This window comes from Pinus tabuliformis, chromosome 2_2 (assembly GCF_031772625.1).
Source record: "Pinus tabuliformis cultivar Carrire ecotype Pingquan chromosome 2_2, CPIR1, whole genome shotgun sequence".
Taxonomy (NCBI): domain Eukaryota; kingdom Viridiplantae; phylum Streptophyta; class Pinopsida; order Pinales; family Pinaceae; genus Pinus; species Pinus tabuliformis.
The window spans coordinates 1,074,109,704-1,074,133,818 of NC_142300.1; positions in this window are offsets into that span (position 1 = coordinate 1,074,109,704).

Genomic DNA, 24,115 nt, shown 5'->3' on the forward strand with positions numbered 1-24,115 from the left:
TTAATTATTTCATCAATCTCAACTTGCTCTAGGTTTTCAACATCTAACTTAGTAAACTTAGTATGATGAAATCTATCTACTTCTTCACCTTCTATCTAATTTAGTTCTATCTCATTTTTAATGTTAGGATCTATTGAGGTATCAGTATCTATATTGCTATTTACAAATTCTTCTTCTGAGATTAAAAAGTTGTTTATCTGCTTGTCATTAGAAAATATTTTCCAGTTCTTCAAATTATCTGGAATTGCAGGTCTGTGCCTAACTTCAGCAGTGTACTGATGGTTAGGTTGGAAGGGTAACTTGCAGGTGCTGGCAAACATTGCTAAACTATGAGCCTGCATATTGTGTTTTCTGGGAATTACTGCAAGCTTGGTTTCTAAGAAAGTGTTAAGTATTTCTATAATGGTTCCTCTATAACAACTTAATCTAGGGTCTTTTGTCATATATACAACATCAATCTATTTTATAACTAGTTCAGAGTCTCCCATGACAAAAACTCTTTTAGCTCCTAGATTCCTAACTAATTTAAGACCTAAAATTAGTGCTTCATACTTGGACATATTATTAGTACATTTAAAATTCAATCTGTATGCATGGCCTTCTAAGTGATTATTCTCCATATTGTATATCCATACTCCTGCTCTTGCTCCAAACTTATTGACTAACCCATCAAACTCAAGATGCCACAAACTTTCATCATCTGGTGCAACAAACTTTTCCTCATTTAAAGCAATTTGGCTACCTTGTTTATTGGAAAGTTTTAAAGTTTGGTTAGTTTCGTTTTGAATAGAAACTGCAATTTCTTTTGGTTCTGTATCAATACTGTCTAAAAGAGTTTCTTGTGTTTGATCAGCATTATACAGGATAAATGATCCGAATTGGATCCATGAAGATTATCATAGTACCATGACTGTATCAAATCCGGACAAAACTTCGAATTTAAGAGCACAAAGCGATCGGGAAGGCCTCTAAACAGTGGCAGTTTGCAGCCAGCAAGGAACGATGAGGACCTCGGTCAAAGCGTGCTGACCAAGGCCCATGGAGACCGTACAGGAGGCAAAATTGGCCGTTAGGAAGCCCGGATTGGGAAACAGAGGGCATTTCTGAAGCGCTCGGTTGAATGGAAGTCGGGAAAACCATGGGGAAAGCGATAAGTTGAAAGGCGGGTCCTGCGCTCCAAAACCAACAGTATATCGGGGGCACCCTTGGGCAGTGAGCGGATTTGGAGAAAAACGAGAGATTCCATTCAGTGCCCGATGTGTGGCAAGCAGATGAGAGATAAAATCACCGCTCATCACACGCTAACGGTCGAGCAAGTCAACCGCGCGAAATGAGTGAATGTCATAGGATCCGGGGGATCCAGATCTGACGATGGAGATCGCACCCGATGGAGGAACTGGATTTGACAGGGGATTTAGCTGCGGCAAAAAAAAGTTTGATGTCTAATTTGACCACTGATTTGGCAGATGACTCATTCCACAGTGTAACCAAAAAATCAAACCGACAGGGAAGAGCTGGCGTAGTTCGCGAAAGGACAAGTGGCCACTCCCTGCAAGTTGTTGAAGATGACGCAAAGACAGGGAACTCCAAGCGAGCTGCAATAGGCGATCTAATGGGGGTGGAAGATGAAGCGAGCAGTCATGAGATCGATTGGTTTTAAGCCATGAACAGAGACAAAGAACAAAACACAAATAGAGGAATAGAAGATAACAAAGATAGAGAGAGCGAGAGCAAAGTTTGAAGGACAGTGAAGCAAGAAGTAGAAAGACAGAGAGCCGAGCTAACCTACAACATAAGGCAGCATCAAGCAATCCCTGAGAGGATCTATTGGGAATCTAAGAACCACCCTGCCAAGAAATTCTGTTCAGGAGACTCAGATTGAGTTCCTCATTGTAATTCTCTGCTTTAAAGACACAATAAAATAAGGCCACCACTAAAAGCTGGACTAGGTACATAGCCCTGGGGGATAGGGTGAACTCCTTATTAATTGTTGTGTTCTTGTATTTGATTACTGTGTTTCTCTGTTGTTTTCCATTCTCCAGTGTCTGTGTATTTCACAATCTGATCAATTCGTTGCCTAAAATCACATAGACACACACCAACACATGAGTATGTAATACCTTCATTCATTAATAACTTAACTGAGGTCACTCAAGAGTGATTTTCAGATCAAGTGGTATCAGAGCTCTAAGCTATTAAGGTTAGATAAGCTTTTGTTGGTTTAGTTGTTGAATGCTCACTAGATCAAAGCTCAAATTAGGAGAAGGAGAGCTGGTCGAAACTAATCTTGAAATTGGGAGAGCATATCCTCGGAAGACAATGTCAGAGGAAGGTTTAATGGGGCCAGATCCTCAATTCATAGAAAGTTTCATAGCCATAAAGTCCATGGTAGAAGAAATGTATAGGGACTTTAGAAAACATAAGGATGAAGATTCATCAGGCTCTAAACAAGACAAAGGAGGAGATGAGTCTCGCTTCCATGACCACTCAAAAGGAAAAGGGAAAGAGGAAAGCTTTCTCACACCTCCTGATAGCCCTAAAAAGAAAGCATCTTTGATCAAACTAGATGTTAATTTTGATTTACCTATATATGATGGAGAGTTAAATGCAGAAAAGCTGGACAATTGGATTAGACAAATTGATGTTTATTTCAGAGTGCAGAACATCGATACAGATAAGATCAAGATTCAGCTGGCAAGCCTACGCCTTGGAGGCACTACCTTGGTTTGGTGGGAAGGCAGAATCCAAGCTAACATGAAAAGACATGGTAAAACTATCTCTGTCTAGAGTGAATTTGTTTCTGCAATCAAAAAATAGTTCTATCCATTAGCCTACATGCAGCAAGCCATGATGAGTTGGCAAACTCTTCGACAGTTGAAAGGGAAAAGTGTGCAAGGGTACACTCAAGAATTTAGAAAGAGAGCATTGATTCTAGGAATCTCATTAGACTGACCAGAGACTCTGTTGAAGTACATTGGTGGTCTACATAGCTGCATGAGGCACACCATCCTCATGTTTAATCCCACTAGTATAGATGAGGTATCTATACAAGCTACTCATCTAGAAGCTAGAGGAAAGAATGGAAATCCAGAAGTTGGGGCACCATCCCAACCCACTGCAAGCAAGAACAAGGAGAAAAGAAAGTAGAAGTGGAAAGCAAGGAAGGCTAACACTAAACAGAAAAGCAAGGCTTCATGCACTCACTGTAAAAAGGACAGGCATGATGATGAGCATTTTTGGATTCTGCATCCAGAGCTAAGAACTAAGAAGTTCGAGGGCAAGAAGAAGAAGACTGCTACAGCTATTCAGAAAGATTTGGGGTCAGACTCGGGCGATGAAACAACCATTGCAGCCACAGGTATGAAAGGTGAGAATTTTTAAGCATCTACTAGTAATTCTACACAATCTACCATTGATGAAGAAAATGAGAGAAAAAGACATGAGCTTTTTCATATTTGAGTTATTTCCAAACATCAAAAGATTGATACTTTTTTTGATAGTGGCTCACAAGTAAATTTAATTTCTGAAGCAATTGTAAAGAAATTGGGATTAGAAACTACACCTCACGAGAAACCATACCCATTAAGATGGTTGAATGATAAAGCACAACTACAAGTGACTAGACAGTGCAAACTCAAGTTTTCTTTTGGGTCAGCATTTGTAGATGAGGTTGAGTTAGACATAATTCCTTAGGATATATGTGGAATTGTTTTAGGAAGTCCTTGTATGATAAAAAAGCTATTTTCTATAGAGCTGAGAACACGTATCTACTTGTTAAAGATGGAATCGATTACTTTGTAAGAGCTCGTAAGCTCATGAATAATTATACTCTCATAAACTCAGGGCAGATGAAAAGAATGATAAATTCATGCAAACAATTCTTACTGATGGTTGTAAAGGAAAAGAAACTTGATAAAAGCAATGTATTTGAGGGTTGTAATGCTAAACAACAAGCTGATTTAGAAAAGGTTGTTTCAGAGTCTAATATCTTGTTTCAAGAACCTAAAGGTCTGCCACCCAAAAAGGAAATAGTACATGATATTATTTTGCAACAAGATGCTCCTTTGCCTAACATTGGAATGGATAGGTTGTCTGCTTTAGAGAATGCTGAAATCAAGAAGCAGGTGCAAGAGTTGCTCAAGAAGGGGTTCATTAGGCCTAGCACATCACCATGTGGGTCACCAATCATTTTGGTGAGAAAGAAAGATGGTTCGTGGAGAATGTGCATTGACTACTAAGAACTGAATAGGATAACAATAAAAAATTGTTATCCCCTTCCTCGCATAGATGATCTTTTAGATCATTTGAAGAAAGATGTTTATTTCTCCAAGCTAGACTTGCACAGTGGATACTATCAGGTCAAAGTTGCAAAACAAGATTCATGGAAGACTGCTTTCGAAACAAAGCAGGGATTGTATGAGTGGCTGGTTATGCCTTTTGGCTTAACTAATGCTCCTGCTACTTTCATGAGATTAATGAATGATGTACTCAGACCTTTTCTTGATGATTTTGTTATTGTGTATCTGGATGACATTCTGATTTTTAGTAAAATGTGGGAATAACACTTAAAGCATGTTAAGCAGACACTAGATGTTTTGAAAAGAGAAAAATTTCATGTTAAACTCTCAAAATGTGAATTTGGCAAAACATCTCTAAATTATTTGGGTCATATAGTAGGGGGTGGTGAATTGAAGATAGATCCCTCTAAGGTGGCCGTCATTGTAAAGTGGCCTAAACCCAATTCTGCTATAGAAGTGAGAAGCTTCTTAGGGGCAACACAATATTGGAGGAAGTTCATTTCAAACTTTTCCTCAATTGCAGCTCCCTTACATGCTTTAACAGGATTGAACAAGGTGTTTCAGTGGGGAGGCAAATAGCAGAAATCCTTCAACACCTTGAAAGAAAAGATTAGTACAACACCTGTATTAGCACTGCCTGATCTTCAAAGACATTTGAGATCTAAACAGATGCCAGTGACTATGCCATGGGATCAGTGTTGACACAGCACGGTAAACTCATATGTTATCATTCTAAGACTTTTAATCCTGTAGTAGTTAACTATCCTACATATGATAAAGAATTGTATGCATTAGTACAGAGTGTGAAAAAGTGGAAACATTACTTAATGGGCAAAGAGATAGTAGTACATACTAATCATCAACCACTTCAATATCTACACTCCCAAACTAAATTGCAGCAATCAAGACACTACAGATGGATGGGTTTTCTACAACAGTTTCATTTAGTCATCAGATATAAAAAGGGCATACATAATAAAGTTGCAAGTATGTTATCTAGACCCATTATAAATGCATCTACTATACTTAAGCATAATTCTGTGCTACATGAAAGCTACACTGAACAATATGCTCAAGATATAGACTTTAAAGATGTATATGCAACTTTATGTCAAGGAAAACGAGTAGAAGAATTGTATTATCATGTAAAGGACTGACTCTTATACCATTGTAGGAAGTTATGCATTCCACAAACTGAAAGAGTAAAGATAATTAGAGAGGCACACACTTCTCTGATATCAGGTCACTTTGGGGTAAGTAAAACAGTTGCACAGCTGAAAAGATTTTGTTATTGGCCATAAATGAATGAGACAGTTTCTAGATATGTAAGAGGGTGTACTATGTGTGCTAAAAGCAAGCCCAACAATAGAAAATTAGGCTTGTACACTCTGTTACCAGTTCCTTCTCACCCTTGGGAAAGTGTTTCCATGGATTTTGTTGGAGGACTACCTAAATCTAGGAAATGTCATGATTATCTATATGTTGTTGTGGATAGGTTCAACAAAATGTGTATTTTGATCCCTTGTAGTAAACAGATTACAGCTGAACAAACATCAAAACTATTCTTTGAACATGTATGGGTTCATTTTGGATTACCCACTTCCATTATATCTGAAAGAGACACACGATTTGTGGGGAAGTTTTGGTCAAGTCTGTGGGAACTGATGGACACCAAACTAAAGAAAAACACAACTTTTCATCCACAAACTGATGGCCAGACAGAAGTAGTTAATAGAACAGTGATCCAATTACTTAGAGGATACTGCAGCAAACATCCTAAGCTTTGGGATGAACATTTGTGTTATGTGCATCATGCTTACAACAGAGAAAAACATTCTTCTACATAGAGATCTCCTTTTGAGACTTATTTTGGTTTCACCCCAAGGTCTCCTTTGGATTTTGTCTTTGGTAAAGATACCACAATTGAGGGACATAGTGATGTGGACAGGGCAACTAGGTTCTTTGAACAAATCCAAGAGATCCACCAGGCAGTACAGGAACAGCTGGAAAAGAGCCAAGCCAAATACAAGGCAAGGCATGACAAGCATCGGATGGAGCATAGTTTCCAAGTTGGTGACCAAGTCTGGCTGTATATCAGCAAGGACATGATGCAAGGTGAAGGTAAAAAGCTAAAGCCTATCAGGTATGGACCTTTCAAAATACTTGAGAAGATTGGTGAGAATGCTTTTTGCCTTGACCTACCAGCTTACATGCACATCTACTCAGTCGTAAATGCAGATTGCTTGAGATTATTTGAACCCTCACTAATTGAGGATCTCGAAGAGCAGAGCCAATTGCCTTCTATTGATGACCTGCTACCTGAATATCTTAATGAATTACAAGAAGACACAGTTCTGGACAGGAAGGTGAGGACGACGCGCAAAGGAGATGTTGAGTGCCTCATAATTGGACTCAAGGGTTCAAAGCTGAGCAGTGCAAAGTGGATTGTCAGGCCAGGCTAGCTCAGAAATTAATGAGCGCAAGAAACAACTGGATGATTTTATTCATTAGACTATTATTATTTATACATTTACAAAACGGATCAATTCATCTTCTAGATGACTATCTGGCTTCACCTCATCCGTTTCGGATTAGGTGTCAACATTCCCCCCCTTAATTTGAAGGGATGTTGGTGAGTCCAAGCATCGTTCTGAATCTTTCAAGCTTTTCTCTTCCAAGCGCTTTGGTGAAGATGTCTGCAATTTGCTCGTTTGTGGAACAATGACGGAGATGGATTGTTTTGGCCTCAACATGATGTCGGATCAGATGATATTTAGTATTGATGTGCTTAGTACGATCATGGAACTTTGGGTTCTTGGCCAACTTTATTGTAGAGGTGTTATCAATCATGAGTGGAGTAGAATGTATTTTTTTTACTTGCAAATCTTCAAGAATTTTCCTGAGCCACACAATTTCTTTCGTTGCTTCAGCTGCTGCCACGTATTCTGCTTCTGTTGTGGAATCTGCTGGTACTGATTGTTTGCGTGATCTCCAGGAGACAGCTCTCGGTCTAAGACTCATAGCATATCCTGAAGTAGATACCCCAGTTTCTTTGTCTCCATCGAAGTCTGAATCAGAGTATCCAATCAAGTTGAAGTCGTCCACCTGTGTATACTTGATTCCAAGGTCTTGAGTTCCCTTCAAGTATCGTAGAACTCTTTTTGCAGCAGACCAATGTCCCTCACAAGGCTTTTGCATAAACCTGGAGAGGATTCCAACAACAAATGAAATGTCTGGTCTAGTAGTAGTGAGGTAGATGAGACTTCCTACAAGTTGTCTATACTTTGTTGCATCCTCAAATTCCTTTCCTTCAATAGATGTGAGCTTCAAGTTTTGTTCCATTGGAGTAGAAAGGGGATTGCACTCTGTCATGCCAAATCTGTTTAACAAATCTCCAATGTATTTCTTTTGAGAAAGAAATATGGACTTTGGATGTTGGGTTACTTCAATGCCAAGATAGTAATGAACATAGCCCAAATCAGTCATTTCAAAAAAATTTCCTAATTCTTTCTTTATGGATGCAATATAGCTTTCATTGTTCCCTGTCATTAAAAGATCATCTACATATACCACAAGATATACAACTGTTTTGCCAACTTTCTTGACAAATAAAGTTGCATCATCAAGATCAAAATGTTTGAAGTTGAGTTTCAGAAGATGCTCAGTTAGTTTTTCATACCAGGCTCGTGGTGCTTGTTTGAGGCCATACAAGGACTTCACAAGTTTGCATACTTTGTGTTCATGTCCTTTCACAGCAAATCCTTCAGGCTGGGACATAAAAACATTCTCTTTTAGATCTCCATTCAAGAATGCAGTTTTTACATCCATTTGATGGACTTTCCAACCGTTCTGAGCAGCTAGTGCAAAGAGTGTCCGGATGGTGGCCCATTTTGTTGTGGGAGAAAAAGTTTCCTCATAATCGACCCCTTCCTTCTGTGCAAAACCTTTTGCCACAAGCCTGGCTTTGTGCTTGTCAAGTGAGCCTTCCGCTTTGTACTTGTTCTTGTAGACCCACTTGCAGCCAATTGGTTTGGTTCCAAATGGAGGATCAACCAGCTTCCAAGTGCCATTCTTTATGAGGGCATCATACTCCTTCTGCATTGCTTCTTTCCATTCATCATGAGAAGCAGCTTCTTTGAAGCAAGTTGGTTCAAAATCTGTAGACAAGTTCAATTCACAATCATAAGTAACATCCATATCAACAGGTGAATTAGAGTTATCTACATCACCTCCATCTTGTCGGTTTGAATTTCTGGTTCCTGTTTTTCCAATTTCATCAGGATGAACACTTTCAAGTGTCTTTGTCAGCCACTTTGGGGGACCTTTCTGAGATGTTCCAGGCTGTTCTGTTGATTGAGTTGGGTCTGAATCAAGATTGAGTCTCCCAATTCTATCAACTACATCACTTAAAGCATCATCCGTTGTTGGAGTTTTATGCAGGGGAGATTGTTCTTCAGAAGAAGATTCCACATGTTGATCTAGTATAGGAATCCCCCCTTCAAGATGTGGAATCTGATTATCAAACTCTTGAAATGATTTCGGTTTTGTGAATCTATCCAAGCGATCAAGTTTCCGCTCAACAACACTGTCAGATTTGGATGATTCAAGAAAGATGACATCTCTAGATAAAACAAACTTTTTATTTACTTCATCATAAAGGTGGTATGCTTTAGATGTGTTTGAATACCCCAGGAAGATACACTTACGACTTCTAGCACCAAGTTTGTTTCTATGTACCTTTGGTATTAAAGCATAACAGGTGGAACCAAATATCCTGAGATGTTTTACCGAAGGAACATGTCCATACCATAATTCATAAGGAGTCTTATTTCTTATAGCACTAGATGGACATCTATTCTTTATATATGCAGCACATAGAACAGCATCAGCCCAAAACATTGTCTTTACATTTTTGAAGAAAAGCATGGATTGTACCATATTCAAAATTGTTCTGTTCATTCTTTCAGCTACACCATTCTGTTGAGGATTATAAGGCATAGTTTTTTGATGTTTAATCCCATGTTGGCAAAGATAGTGTTCAAATTCATTTGATGTATATTCTTTTCCATTATCAGTGCGAATAGACCCAATATGAGATTGTGCATCATTTTCAATCCACTTATGAAAATTCTTGAATGTTTGAAAAGCATCAGATTTGTTCTTCAATAAGTAAACCCAACACATTCTGGTGTAATCATCAATAAATGTCATGATATATTTATTTCCATTTGCAGAAGAAACAGGCATTGGACCACATAAATCTGAATGAATAAGTTCAAGCTTCCTATGTGATCTTGAATGTGAATCATGAAAAGACTGTTTGCTGTGCTTTCCTAGAATGCAAGCATCAAATTGTTTATGTTTTCTAGGAATTGTAGGCAAACCAGCAACACCATTTTTCTTCAGCAAGCGGAGACTATCATAGTTTAAATGTCCAAATCTAGCATGCCATAATAAACTTGATGAAAGAGCACCTTCTTCATGATGAGAAATATATGAGAAATGTTGTGCATGAGTAGAGGTTCCTTGCAGTTTAAGGAGTCTTTCTTCTTCTATACCCCTCATGACAAGTGAGTGGTCAGATGCCTTTCTTACCTCAAGCTTCCCATCAAACATGTGAATGGAGTGACCTTGCTGGCAGATGTGGACCAGGGACAACAAGTTTCTCTTCAGCTGTGGGAGATATAGAACATGATCCAGAAGAAAGTCTGGAAGACCAGGCAGTTTAAGCCTGATTGTGCCAAGCCCTGATGGCTTGATTTTTGACTGATCTGCAAAGTATACTACTCCATCAACATTGTCAGTGAAATCTTCAAAGAAATCCCTCATATGAGTCATATGACAGGTTGCTTCTGAATCAAGCAACCAGTCATTTTTCGAAGAAGCAAGTGAAGCATTAAACAAATCTTCATTTACTCCAATGTTACATTGTGCCTCAATATAGTGAGCGGATTCAGGTGCTTTACCTTTGTCTGTGTCATCAGTTTTACCTTTCTGCTGATTTCTTCTCTGCTCAACCTTGTCCCATGGTAGCTTGCATGTAGAAGCATCATGTGATCCATTTCGTTTGTAGCGAATGCAATGCAGATCTGCCTTTTCTGCTTGAGGATGTCTGCCCCCCCTGCCTCTGAAGTATCTTCCTCTTCCTCTTCGTCCACCTCTTCCTCTTGTAGAATCTTGAGCAGGATGCTTTTCTTTATGAGCAAGGCAAACAGTCTCTTCAGAAGATTCAGGGACTGTTTTCTTTCCAAAGGCTTTCTCTCTTTCAGCAAACTTTTTCACAAGAGTGTCAAAGGTTATATCTTTAAGATTTCCATTTTCTTGTAAAGACTCAAGATCGTTAGAGTAGGTAGGATAGAGTGCTTTGAGAAAGGCAATAAGAGAGATATCCAGCTCAACTTTAGTGGATTTAATATCATGCACTATAGACTTTATTTCAGATGCAAGAGTAAGAGGATCATTATTTTTCAGTTCAAGAGTGAAGAGTTTAATCATGAGCTGAACAACTTCAAGTGTAGAATGTGTATCATAGAGTTCTTTCAGCTTTTGTAAAGCTTCAAAGGCAGTGGAATAGCATGAAATATGACGACTTCCTCATTTACAGATGCTGCGATCAATGCAAAGGCTTTGTTGTTCTTGTTTTCCCAAATGGCAAGTTCTTTGTCTGATGTGGGCTGCACAGGGTCTTTGTCTTCTTCTCCGACACACACTCCTTTCCACAGCTCATTGTAGATAAGGGTGTGTTTTACCATCCGAGACCATTCATAATAGTTCTCCTTGCCAGTGAGAACTATTCCGACCATAGAAATGATTGAATGCATTCTGTAAAAAAAATATCTCTGCCAAAAAAGAACTTCTGTTGACAAAAGACTTCTGTTAAAAATCCTCACTTACAGGCTTTAAATCCCTCTAATATGTGGCAGAAGGCATCAGAATTTCATTTACTTTGTGCTTCAATACAGCATAAAAAACAAACTGTGCAATTGATATGACCTTGAATGCTTTTGAAACTGCTTATATGACCCCTTTGAAAACTGCTTACAATACTAAAAAATGCTATCATAAATACATAGCAACGGCCCACATTATACTGCCATTAAAATAATCTCTCTTTTACCTATGTCACTATGAAATATGATCCACATCCGTTCGCTCTGCAAAAAAATAATGTAGCAGGCCTGTTATAGACATTTTTGTGCCTAACAGCATGAAGCATGAAATGTCAATAATCTAAGGGATCCAAAGTCCCTAAACATGTTGTTCCTGCCCCTAGAGGAACAAGGTCAGCAAACCACAGCACTAAATATCAGTTCTCCACCTGAAAACACTCAAAAACAAGCTAATTCTGGATCATGTCAACTGCTCCACTGAGCATCTGCGCTGAATGTCAACTGCTCCACTCTGTACCTGCGCTAAATGTCAACAGTAATGAAGGCTACCCACGCTGGGCGAGATTGGCCAAGTGGCACAGTCATTCATCAAGGTGTCAAATGCCCAGGAAGCTTCCAAAATGACACTTGGATCAGGGAATTCGCCTTGTGATGAGTAAGAGGATCTAGATCTCCAAGTGGAAGCAAGAAACTCCAAGTGGACTCAAGAACTGAAGAATAACTAAAGTGGGAGAGGACACTAGTCAGCTCCATGCCAAGCTCAAGCTGACTCATCCTTTCTCCAAATCTCCTATATATAGAGCTCTCTCATGAGGTCTAGGGAGGCTGGAATTTTGTGACTGTAAGGAAGTGTTGTTGGTTTGAGTTTAAAACTATTGGGTGATTGCTTTGAAGGAGGTGAAGAGGAGATTTCTTTCTGCTGGGAGGTGTTGCTGGATTGGGCCTCTTATGGTTGTAACACTCTCAGAACTTTACTTCTTCCATTAATAAAGCATTTGAGGTTCTTCTATATGCATGTGTCTCTGTGGCGTATTGATACCTGTATATTTGATTTATTCTAATCCTTGAATCAATTATGAATGTATGCTTCTTGTAGTTTCCCTCTCTTGTTATTTTGCAGGATCTTGGTGTAACTGGGCCAGTGAAAAAGCAAGGAGCTGGGAGCAAGCAACAAAGAGGGAAGATTGGATCAATCATTAGCGGAAGATAACGGTTAGTGGATCTCTTTCTCCTCTCTCTTACATCTCATAAAGAAGTAATCTTAGATAGCTTTGCATTCGGTTGTTGCTGAGGTACTATCACCCTTAGAGTGGGATAGGGTCATTCCGTATTGGATACTTTTCCCAACAACAAATTGGCGACTCCGCTGGGGATCATATCTTGTTGTTTGTTTGTGTTTTTGCTATTCATTTCATAAACACAGGGAGTACCGAATCGAACTGCATTTGGATCTTTCAAATGCAAAGTAGAGGGCAGCTACTCTAGCTCAGTTTCTGGGCATGTTTATGATTTGAAGAGCTGATTCACAAGGACTCTAAATAGCTCTTAGTGATAGCTTTTCATCCTCCTTTTCATCCCTTAGTGTGTACTTGACTGATAGCTTCTGATTTGGCCAAAAACTGTGAATTTTTTAGCAATCTGTGACCCGGAAACTGAGAAAAACGAAAGTTTGAATCTTCAGTGCAGGCACTGTGAAGGCAGTCTGCATTTCAGCGCAGTTCCCGAAGGGGCTACCTGCGCTGAAGGTCAAACTGCCAGTGTACTACCTGCGCTGAACCAGTTTTGCCTAGTGCTACTAGGGTTCCCTCCTGTTTATTGCCCTGTTTTCACCCTTGTTTTTGCAGCCTGTTACCAGTCAATGTACCCATCTGAAACCAACTTTCCTTGTCACTATTCCGCCTCGGTTGTATAAAGAAACTGTATTTTTTCTTTGTGTATTTCTTATATCAGTTACAGTTTCCCATAACGAAAAGTGAACTAGTCTTGCTGTGGCCTCTTAGATCTAGACCTGTGATAAGTGTCGTTTTGATCTTAAGAGTTAGTTTATTTGCTGTTCATAGCTGATTGAGCTTTTGCTTTCGTCATATGGTTTGAATTTATATATTTCTAGTGTCGAAACAAGTAAAACTTAAGGTGTCTTTTGATTTTGGACAAGCTTGTTTGCTTTCACTTGAAATTGAATTCGAAATTATACAACAGCTTTCTTTTTGTATTACATCAACATTAAGAAAGAGAAAAGAAATACCTGCATTTTGCATTTTGCATTTGATAAGTTTGTATGTTGATTTAGGGAAAAGTGCATTAGTGTATGCTCTTTAATCTGTGTGAAAAGATTTTGTCCTTCTTTTCCCTCAGTAGTTAATATTTTCATAAGTCGAAAAGATTGAAAAAGCTTGCTTCTCATCTTAGACTGCATTTAGGAATTTGTATCAAAACATCTCGTGGTGAACCTTGAAAGGAAAACTTTAAAAAGATCAACTTAAAATATATTGAATGAACCTAACAACGCTTTGAAACATAACGCAAACACATAGAGGTATAAGCTAGAGACGTGTTCCGGCGTCGTTAAACGTAGTGACTGTCGATCTCAACGAAGTTGGGTGATTCCTCCTGAGAGTCGGTGGCACTAATACGGACTTGTGCTCCCACGTACCGTCGCGTATATATTGGGAGACCCCTATAGGAACAAAGCCTTTATCCATAGGAAGCCGTGTCAACTGCCCTACTGATCGCAATGCAGTGAACACAGCATTCACGAAGATCGACCACCCGTACCGTAAAACGTATTCTTTGGTTTTGCGAAAAGTTTGGCACACCCTCTGCCTAGAACTCCAGAGTAGTTTCTTTTGGCCTTTTTCAAACTCTATAACTGAAAAAGTCCATCCGAGCATTTGTCACTTCGGGCTCGTTAATACATCGAAGGAGACTAGAGTCATCTTTAGCTTTTTCTCGACTCTTTAAAACTGAAAAAGCAAGTTGTGTCTAAGCGTCGTTAAAATTTATTTTAAACGGGATAATCATCACCATTCCCTCGTTGATCTTCGAAGTTAGTCTTTTGGCATCGTAAGTTCTTGTAGAATCGCTAAGGAATCTTTTGGATAGACTAGATATGTCAGAACAACCGTCGACATCTAGGACTGTGTCGCCCGAAACAGCAGCGGCAAAGCCTCCTGCTGCTACTCCGACGATGTTCGCTGGTATACCATCTGTCCCGGCAAATTGTCAACAACAAGCCGGAGTCCAATCAAGGACGACGACATGGTTAGTTCCTATTTCTTCATCCGGATTATCATCTGGTATTTCTTATGTTGAAACTCAACAAATTGATCCAATGTGTCTTCAAAGGCCAATTTACCCTTTAAGTACTGGATTTCCACTGTATGGAGGCAGTATGCTCTTTCATTGTTCCCTCCTAGAGAACAACCATATGGGAGTTTACAACAAAGTTCAGGTCAAACTGGAATTACATCCAGCGGTTGGGTACCAATACTGCCTCGACAGCCAGGGGTTGTATATTCGATGCAACCAGTACACCCTGTGTCGGATATTCCCACCACACCTGCTATGGTGAATGCGTCGCTAGTACAAGCGCTACCTGTTGTATGTCAACCCCAAGTTTCTCAGGTTGCCATACAACAACCTCTTGTCTCGACAACTCAATCACAACCTTCGGTTAGTGCCTCCTTATCTGGAGCGACTCAAGCTCAAACAAGTATTGGTCAACAACAAATGGTCCAACAACCGGAGCTGGTTCAATCTCAACGACTGCCATTCCAGCAATCATATCAAGGACCTGAGCAACAAGTCTTTGTAAGTAATGGGCAACCATGCTATAATGGTTATGCCCATCAACCTTGTCAAAGTTGTCAGCATTATGCTGGTCTGCAAAGACCCATCGCTCAGGCGATACCATCTTATCCTGGATATGCTTCGCCTAACCTGAACCAACAGTTGCCCTTTGTAGCAACTCTAGAATTACCAGATCTAAACCGGCTGACGAATAATCCAATTGCTTATGCCGCTTGGTGGCCAGCGATTCCGCATAAACTTCCGTCAGATATTCCTAAATTTAATGGAAATCCGGGTGAAGACCCGTCGAATCATGTGATGACATTCCATCTATGGTGTTCATCGAACACCCTGAATGATGATTCGATAAGACTTCGCCTCTTTCAGAGGACGTTAACGGGTCCAACGGCAAAATGGTACATTGAATTGCCTAGAGCTTCGTTCGACAACTTCAGTACCTTAGCCACAACCTTTTTAACCCATTTTCAATTACCAATAAGGTATGAAACGGGAACAGAACTCCTTACCAACTTCAAACAAACGACTGCCACCCACATATCTGATCATATACATGAGTGGCGATGTCGTCGTAGGATGGTAAAAATGTACGTTCCCGATCAGCTATTAGCTGAATGGTTTATCAAGTCATTACTTCCTGCCATCACGGAAGATGTGGCAAAGGGGGGAGTCGTAACAGAAGAGCAGGTTATCGCTCGTGCGCAATATCTGGACTTGGTCTATACTCAGTCCGGCACGCTCTACGACAAGATACCTGACGCCCCTAGATCGGAATTCTCAATTCCTCCTCCTCCTAAATCAAACAATGACTCTCACATTGGCGATGGCGTGATTAGAAAACACAAAATTTCTAGTCAAAATGCAAATGAAGAACTTCTTGCCTCAGAAGTAAATGCCATGTCGACCGACAAGGGCAAACAACTAAAGCAACCAGGGGGAAAGAAGAAAAAGAAAGGGAGAAAAAGGAAACCCCTGGCAGGGTGTCATATATGTGATGAGGATCATTGGACGAAAGATTGTCCACATATAGCTGAAGTTAAGAAACTCTTTAAAAGTTCAAAAACCCCAGCAGTATTGACTGATCCGTTTCCCAACCCAGGTCAAAATATGGTTGCTAATCAAAATGCTTCCCGATCCCAAGTACTTATGTTGTCTGTCTCGAAGCAACAAAATGATGCTTTGACAAGGAATAGAGATTACGGGAATCCACGGCTGTCGAATAAAAAGGCTAATGAACAACCTAGTAGTTCGATGACAACTTTAACCAAAGTTGTGCCACCCAACATTCCTGAACCAATGATAAAGTCGCCAAAGGGAGTAGTACCCAAATCGACATTTAATCCTCGTGCCAAAATAGCACAGAATTATAATATAATAGAGGACCTGGCTCAATCGTCGTCCGCTATGTCGACACTTGAGGTGCCACAAAATTGCCCCTCCCAAGAGCAAGCTTTATCATCAGCAATAGGTGGGATTGGCCCAATGGATTCCAATATTGTGGCCTTTGATCATAAAGGATATGACCCTCAGTTACCAGCTCAACTAGCTTTCCTTATTCAAGTGAAAGCCCTCAACAAAACTATTCATCGAACAATTATTGATGAGGGGGCATCTACATGTCTTATGTCGATGAGTTGCTGGAAAAATTTAGGCTCACCACCCTTGTCGAAATCATCAACTACGTTAAAAGCATTTGATGGACGATCATACACTCCATACGGGATTTTAAGTAACTTGCAAGTTGAACTGGGGGGCAAAACAGTAGGAATTGATGTTGAAGTAATTGATGGAAACCTCGATTACAACATCCTACTGGGAAGGCCCTGGATATATGCCATGGCCGCAGTCGTGTCGACCTACTTCAGGAAGATTGCATTTCCCTTTCAAGGAAGAATTACAGTCGTCGACCAACAAACATTCCTCCCCGACAGTTCACAAGTTACGAGAAGCATTCCAATGATCCATGGAAGCGATCATTCGCTTCAAAATATTGGAGTAGGTCTCCTAAAAGACCCTGCCTTAATGGGTACTTTTGCCCTACCGCCTGCAAGAAATCTGGCGGAAGTGGCCACAGTGGAAACCTACAATATGAAATCTTCTATATCTAATGGATTCAGAAGATTCCTAAACATTTTGTCAGCATGGATCATCGCCCTAATGGAAATACTGTAAATACAGTGGGCTCCGAGGACGGTTCTTATCTCGTGTCAACCTCGTTAAAAAATGAAACAAGGAGTCCGAGGATGGTTCTTATCTTGTGTCAACCTCATTAAAAAATGAAACAAATCCCCTTTCTCAAAGGTAAACCTTCATTCCAACCACTGAGTTGAATGCAATGAAGCTTGGGGGGCATGCACCTCGATTTGCGTTATTATGCTGGAGGCATGCAAACTTATCATTCGAGTAGTTTTAGCATAAAGTTCATGCTCGTTAAAAAATAAACGCAAGATCCGAGCAGTTTTAACGCGGACTTCATGCTCATTAAAAAATAAACATAAGCAATGAGCAAGTGTTTCCACCAGCGTATAAGCTCATTTTAAAATAAAAAATGAACCTACTCTGTTAAATAACCTCTGTGATCGTAAATTTATCAGCCATAAAAAGCATTGGTCGTGTTTTGCACCTGCCACCTCCACCGTCATTTGGCCGATCGTTCACCTCCATATGATTGTTTACCCATTTTGAGGAACAGCTGCGAAGAGTGATTTCACCTAGCCATCCTTGTGACACTGCCGTGATTGGAAAATTCCAACCCGTACCCGGAATCAGTTGCTATCCCTGTTTATCACTCGTTTCTCAAAAGACGAGTCTTCTTTGAGCTCTTTTCAACTGACTTGTAAAATATGAAAAGATTGCCGAGTTTTGGCCTTCCAGCTCGTTAAAGTGACCGGAAGAGCTATCCTTCCTCTAGATTTTAATCTTTTTGGACCTGAGGGATTATTACACAAAAAGGTCGAGCGCTTGTTTTATTCGGCTCGTTAAAGTTATCAAAAACTCATCCCTTCTGTATTGTTTTATACTTTTTCAGACTTAAGGGATTAGATGACGAAAAAGGAATTTTGGAGTTAAATTTCTGTACCTTTTCAGACTCTCTAAAAATGAAAAGGACCGAGTTTTCCTTGTCGTTAGACTCGTTAAAATGATTAAATAGCGACAAACTTGTCTTTAGACGAGAACGAGTTTCCCTATCGCTAGGCTCGTTAAAACATAGCGATGGGCTTGCCCGAAGGGCAGGTTATAGAACAAGCATATGTTATCCTCCTCAAGCTTGACAAAAATAAAGAGGTATTGGTCAGAAATGACTGGGGAAAAATTGGGAGAACCTCAAAGCTTTAATGGTAGCAAGTCGCTCTTGAACATGACACTTTGTCCTCCGTATTACATCGGGTTGGGTTGTTTCATTCACCGGTCTCATCACCATGGTCTTCACCAAACCATCCACATTTGGGGTAATGCTACCGATCCATCGCATCAGTGTCGTTATATGTTCAAGAGATGTTGTTCAGAAAGAGTCAACCGTGTCCCATCCACTGCCATACATTATCCTTCATCCACCCATGATCACCACCCTGAATCATATCTCACAGATTGTTTTCACCTCCACTAAAATCATTAGCTCCGTTCCGTGTCACTGATGTGGGATTCATTAAGGCCCTCCTTTGACGGATCGCTTCTTGTCGACTTCAGCTCATTATCCAAGAAGTTGATCTAGGAACAACCCCCTCAGTACTTTGAAGCTTGCATGCCTCAATGGCAAGTTTCTCACTTCCGGCGACAGGTATGCATCAATGACCTTCGACCAAAAGATTTTGCGTGGTGTTCGACGCCAAGTCCTTTATTCACACCACGTGAATTGTACTGCAGTACCTTGAGGGTCATTATCATTATCGGTGATTCCTCTCGCGCTTGTTAACGGTTTACATTATTGACCGGTAATCAAACGATGTCTTTCCATGTTCGACTTCAGCGCAATTCTCACATGGATCGACTTGTACTTAGAGTGAAGATCGAACGAGTTTGAAGACCCCGGATCTAGTTTCATCCATCCGGGCTGCGATACATATTCAGGAAATATAAAGACATTTGATATGTACATTATTACAGCAGATGATCATCCTACTCAAAGGATGATAATTTCAGCAGAGAATTGTCAGTCTACCATCAGACGATCGTCTGTTCTATGTACCAAAATGAATTTATAAAGCTGAGCATGGGAATGCCCGCCTCAGCTAGATCATGAAAGAAGAATGAAAAATAATGTATTGTATTGTATTTTATTACAGGTCACCTCTCAGCGATTGAATGAACTTCGGATCCTCCTGATAAAGTATTTCACCCGATAAACGACCTCATACTTTAGGGGGCAACTGTTATAGACATTTTTGTGCCTAACGGCATGAAGCATGAAATGTCAATAATCTAAGGGATCCAAAGTCCCTAAACATGTTGTTCCTACCCCTAGAGGAACAAGGTCAGCAAACCACAGCACTAAATAGCAGTTCTCCACCTGAAAACACTCAAAAACAAGCTAATTCTGGATCATGTCAACTGCTCCACTGAGCATCTGCGCTGAATGTCAACTGCTCCACTCTGTACCTGCGCTGAATGTCAACAATAATGAAGGCTACCTGTGCTGGGCGAGATTGGACAAGTGGCACAGTCATTCATCAAGGTGTCAAATGCCCAGGAAGCTTCCAAAATGACACTTGGATCAGGGAATTCGCCTTGTGATGAGTAAGAGGATCTAGATCTCCAAGTGGAAGCAAGAAACTCCAAGTGGACTCAAGAACTGAAGAATAACTAAAGTGGGAGAGGACACTAGTCAGCTCCATGCCAAGCTCAAGCTGACTCATCCTTTCTCCAAATCTCCTATATATAGAGCTCTCTCATGAGGTCTAGGGAGGCTGGAATTTTGTGACTGTAAGGAAGTGCTGTTGGTTTGAGTTTAGAACTATTGGGTGATTGCTTTGAAGGAGGTGAAGATGAGATTTCTTTCTGCTCGGAGGTGTTGCTGGATTGGGCCTCTTATGGTTGTAACACTCTCAGAACTTTACTTCTTCCATTAATAAAGCATTTGAGGTTCTTCTATATGCATGTGTCTCTGTGGCATATTGATACCTGTATATTTGATTTATTCTAATCCTTGAATCAATTATGAATGTATGCTTCTTGTAGTTTCCCTCTCTTGTTATTTTGCAGGATCTTGGTGTAGCTGGGCCAGTGAAAGAGCAAGGAGCTAGGAGCAAGCAGCAAAGAGGGAAGATTGGATCAATCATTAGCGGAAGATAATGGTTAGTGGATCTCTTTCTCCTCTCTCTTACATCTCATAAAGAAGTAATCTTAGATAGCTTTGCATTCGGTTGTTGCTGAGCTAATATCACCCTTAGAGTGGGATAGGGTCATTCCGTATTGGATACTTTTCCCAACAACAAGGCCAGTGCAGAAACCAATGCATACCAGCATTGACAATAACTAACATGATGTTACATATGCGTTAAAAAAAAAATTCAACGGAACCATGAAAATGCTGTCACCATTCCACTAGCTCGGCACTAGACTTCACAGTGTTTCTCCTTCACATAGATCAACTCACACAGCTTTATCAATGGACAATGTTTCATCCACAAAACTCAAAAATAAATCACCTCACATGCACAACAGCTCGCACACACTCATGCAGCTCACACGCACGACATCAAGTCCCACACACCATCACTTCTTTCACCAAATCTATGATACCATAACAGAGAACATGTATCGGGAGCCCATTGCTCTCATACAGACTTGAATTCATCACTCGAAAATGATTACATTATATGGGAAAAAGCACTAGGCCAGGGGATCAAATCCCACCCATGCCGAGAGTCTTCAATAAGAAATGCAGTCAATAAAAAACGCAGTCACCATTTCAGTCTTCAAACAGGTTCCGCATGAAGTTTGATTTGAACGGTTATAAACGTCCATCCGTAAAGTATGAATAAAATAAATGAACGCTTCTTATCACAATCAAATCAATGAAAAAGGCAGAGCCCAACCAGTATGCATATTGAAGGAACCGAAATGTTGACATCCAAGAACCTTGTTACTGTTACCGGAAGAGATTCGACAACAGTTGTAGCCATTGATATTATTGCAACATTTCGAGCTGTAGTCTCCCAATCTCAGTTTTCAATGAATCCAAATGAAGAGAAATAGTACAAAATCCCCAGGGAAATCAAGAAGCCAAATAGAAACATAGCTACTAATAAAAAACGCAGTCCACAGCGCAGGCTTACTTCTATACGCAGCGTTTCTTCAATATAACGCAGACTTCACAGTTCAAAAAAACGCAGTCTATGCCACAAAAAAATGATACCTCAGTTTTCAAAATGATACCTCAGTATTCAACGCAGTATTCAACAGCGCATTCCACGCATCAACGCATAGAGCTGGACAGTCATGTCAGGCCAGAGGCCAGAGGCGCTCAGATCACCGCCAGAAGCACGCAGTCTGAGGACAGAGGTAGGTTTCATGAGGCAGTAGAAACCTGGCAGAGGCAGGAGCTATTTCTGGGACCTGTGCTCTGATACCATGTCAGGCCAGGTTAGCTCAGAAATTAATGAGCGCAAGAAACAACTGGATGATTTCATTCATTAGACTATTATTATTTATACATTTACAAAACGGATCAGTTCATCTTCTAGATGACTGTCAGGATTCACCTCTCCGTTTCGGATTAGGTGTCAACATGGATAGATATCGGACAAGTGAGAAAATTGTACCCTCACTTAGTCGATACTTGAAAACCAAATTTTGATGGTCCAAATGCTTTTTCAGTGGAAAGGCCATGATCCAAATTGGATCCATAAAGATTATCACAGTACCATGACTATATCAAATTAGGACAAAACTTCGAATTTAAGAGAACAGAGCGATCAGGAAGGCCTCTGAACAGTGGCAATTTGCAGCTAGTGAGGAACAACGAGGACCTCTATCAAAGCGCGCTGACCGAGGCCCATGGAGGCCAGGTAGGAGGTAAAACTGGCCGTTAGGAAGCCCGGATCGAGAAACAGAGGGCATTTCTAATGCACAATTAGCACTGTTAATCGTGCATCGCTAGGTAAAACCACTCGAGAAGGAAAGGCCTCGAAGTGCTCAGTCACATGGAAGCCGAGAAAACCGTGGGGAAAGCGCTAAGGTAAAAGGCAGGTCCTGCGCTCCAAAATTGGCAGTATATTAGGGGCACCCTTGGGCGGTAAGCGGATTTGGAGAAAAAAGAGCGATTCCATTCATCGCCCGATGCGTGGTAGGCAGATGAGAGAGAAAACCACTGCTAATTGCACACTAACAGTCGAGCAAGTCAACCGCGCAAAATGAGCGAATGTCGTAGGATCTGGGGGATCCAGATCTGATGGTGGAGATCACACCCGATGGAGGAACTGGATTTGACAGGGGATTTAGCCACGACAGAAAGAAGTTTGATGTCCAATTTGACCGCTGAGTTGGCAGATGACTCATTCCATAGTGTAACCAAAAAACTGAAGCGAAGGGGAAGAGTTGGCATAGCTCGCGAAAGGACAAGCAGCCACTCCCTGCGAGTCGTTGACGATGACACAGAGACAGGGCACTCCAAGCAAGCAGTAGCATGCGATCCGATGGGGGCAGAAAAGGAAGCAAGTAGTCATGAGATCAATTAGCTTTAAGCCATGAACAGAGACAGAGAATAGAACACAAACAGAGGAAGAGAAGAGAACGAAGACAAAGAGAGCGAGAGCAAAGAAAGGACAGTGGAGCAAGAAGCAGAAAGAAAGAGAGCCAAGCTGACTTGCAGCATAAGGCACCATCGAGCAATCCCTAAGAGGATCTCTCAGGAATTGAGTTCCACATTGGGTTCCTCCTATTAAAGACCAGAGAGGGCAAGACTTGGATAGGAAAAGAGTCTGTGCACTCTAGTGGCTTGGGGAATCCAAGAACCACCCTGCCGAGAAATTCTGTTCAGGAGACTCAGATTGAGCTCCTCATTGTAATTCTCTACTTTAAAGACACAATAAAAGAAGGCCACCACTGAAAGCTGGACCAGAGATGTAGCCCTGGAGGATAGGGTGAACTCCTTATTAATTGTTGTGTTCTTGTATTTTCTTACTATGATTCTCTGCTATTTTCCATTCTCCAGTGTCTGTGTATTTTGCAATCTGATCGATCCGTTGCCTAAAATCACATAGATACACACTGGCACATGAGTCTTTAATATCTTCATTCATTAATAACTTAACTGAGGTCACTCAAGAGTGATTTTCAAATCAATAAAGGAATCAATCTCTGAATGTACAGAGTACATAGGAAAGTTTTGAGGCTGATCCTAGCTACTTACCATGTATTTCATTAAAGTTTCTTGGTACAACTTCCTAGGTTTTCCAAAAACAGAGATTGTTGCATATGACATATCAAGTTGTAAAGATCCCTGAAGTTTGGCTCCCCATGATCTGGATAACAGCATGACATACTTCGGTGGGATGTCAACAACCACAATATCCATAAGGATGCTTTTGGCAAGATACTGAACTAAGGTAACACATAGGTCTTTAATCAATCCTAGACACTTTACTTGACTTGAGTCAAATGAGAATAAGTCCTTGTAAGGCCTTGTAATGTCTAGGTTTAATTTCCCCATTACTGATTTTGGAATTAAGTTGTGGGAGGCCCCAAAATCCAACATTTCATTGTGTAGAATTTTGTCATGGATGCTAAGGCTAATGTAGAAAGGTGGTACCCCTCCTTCTAGTGGTTTGACATTAACATCTAGACCAAATATAAGTTTTGGTTGGTCATCAAACAGGTTGACTGAATCCTAATTTTCGACAATGTTTAAAGTCTGGTTTATCTATGTCTTGTAGGTTTCATTCTTGATTAGTTTTATTAAAGGGACTGAAATCTTTATCTTAGCTACCTCTGCTCCCATATTAAATGATAAAGAGGCTTTCTTTGTTTGAGGGTTTTGAATTTTCACAGCAGGGATTTGAGTGGCATGGTCTTATTTTCCTTTATTGGGGACCTCTTTTTGTGGGTTTTCAAATCTAGTGTTTTGAGGTATGTCACTGGTTTTTTAGGTGGAATTGAAGTGGACGATTGATCATCAAAAGG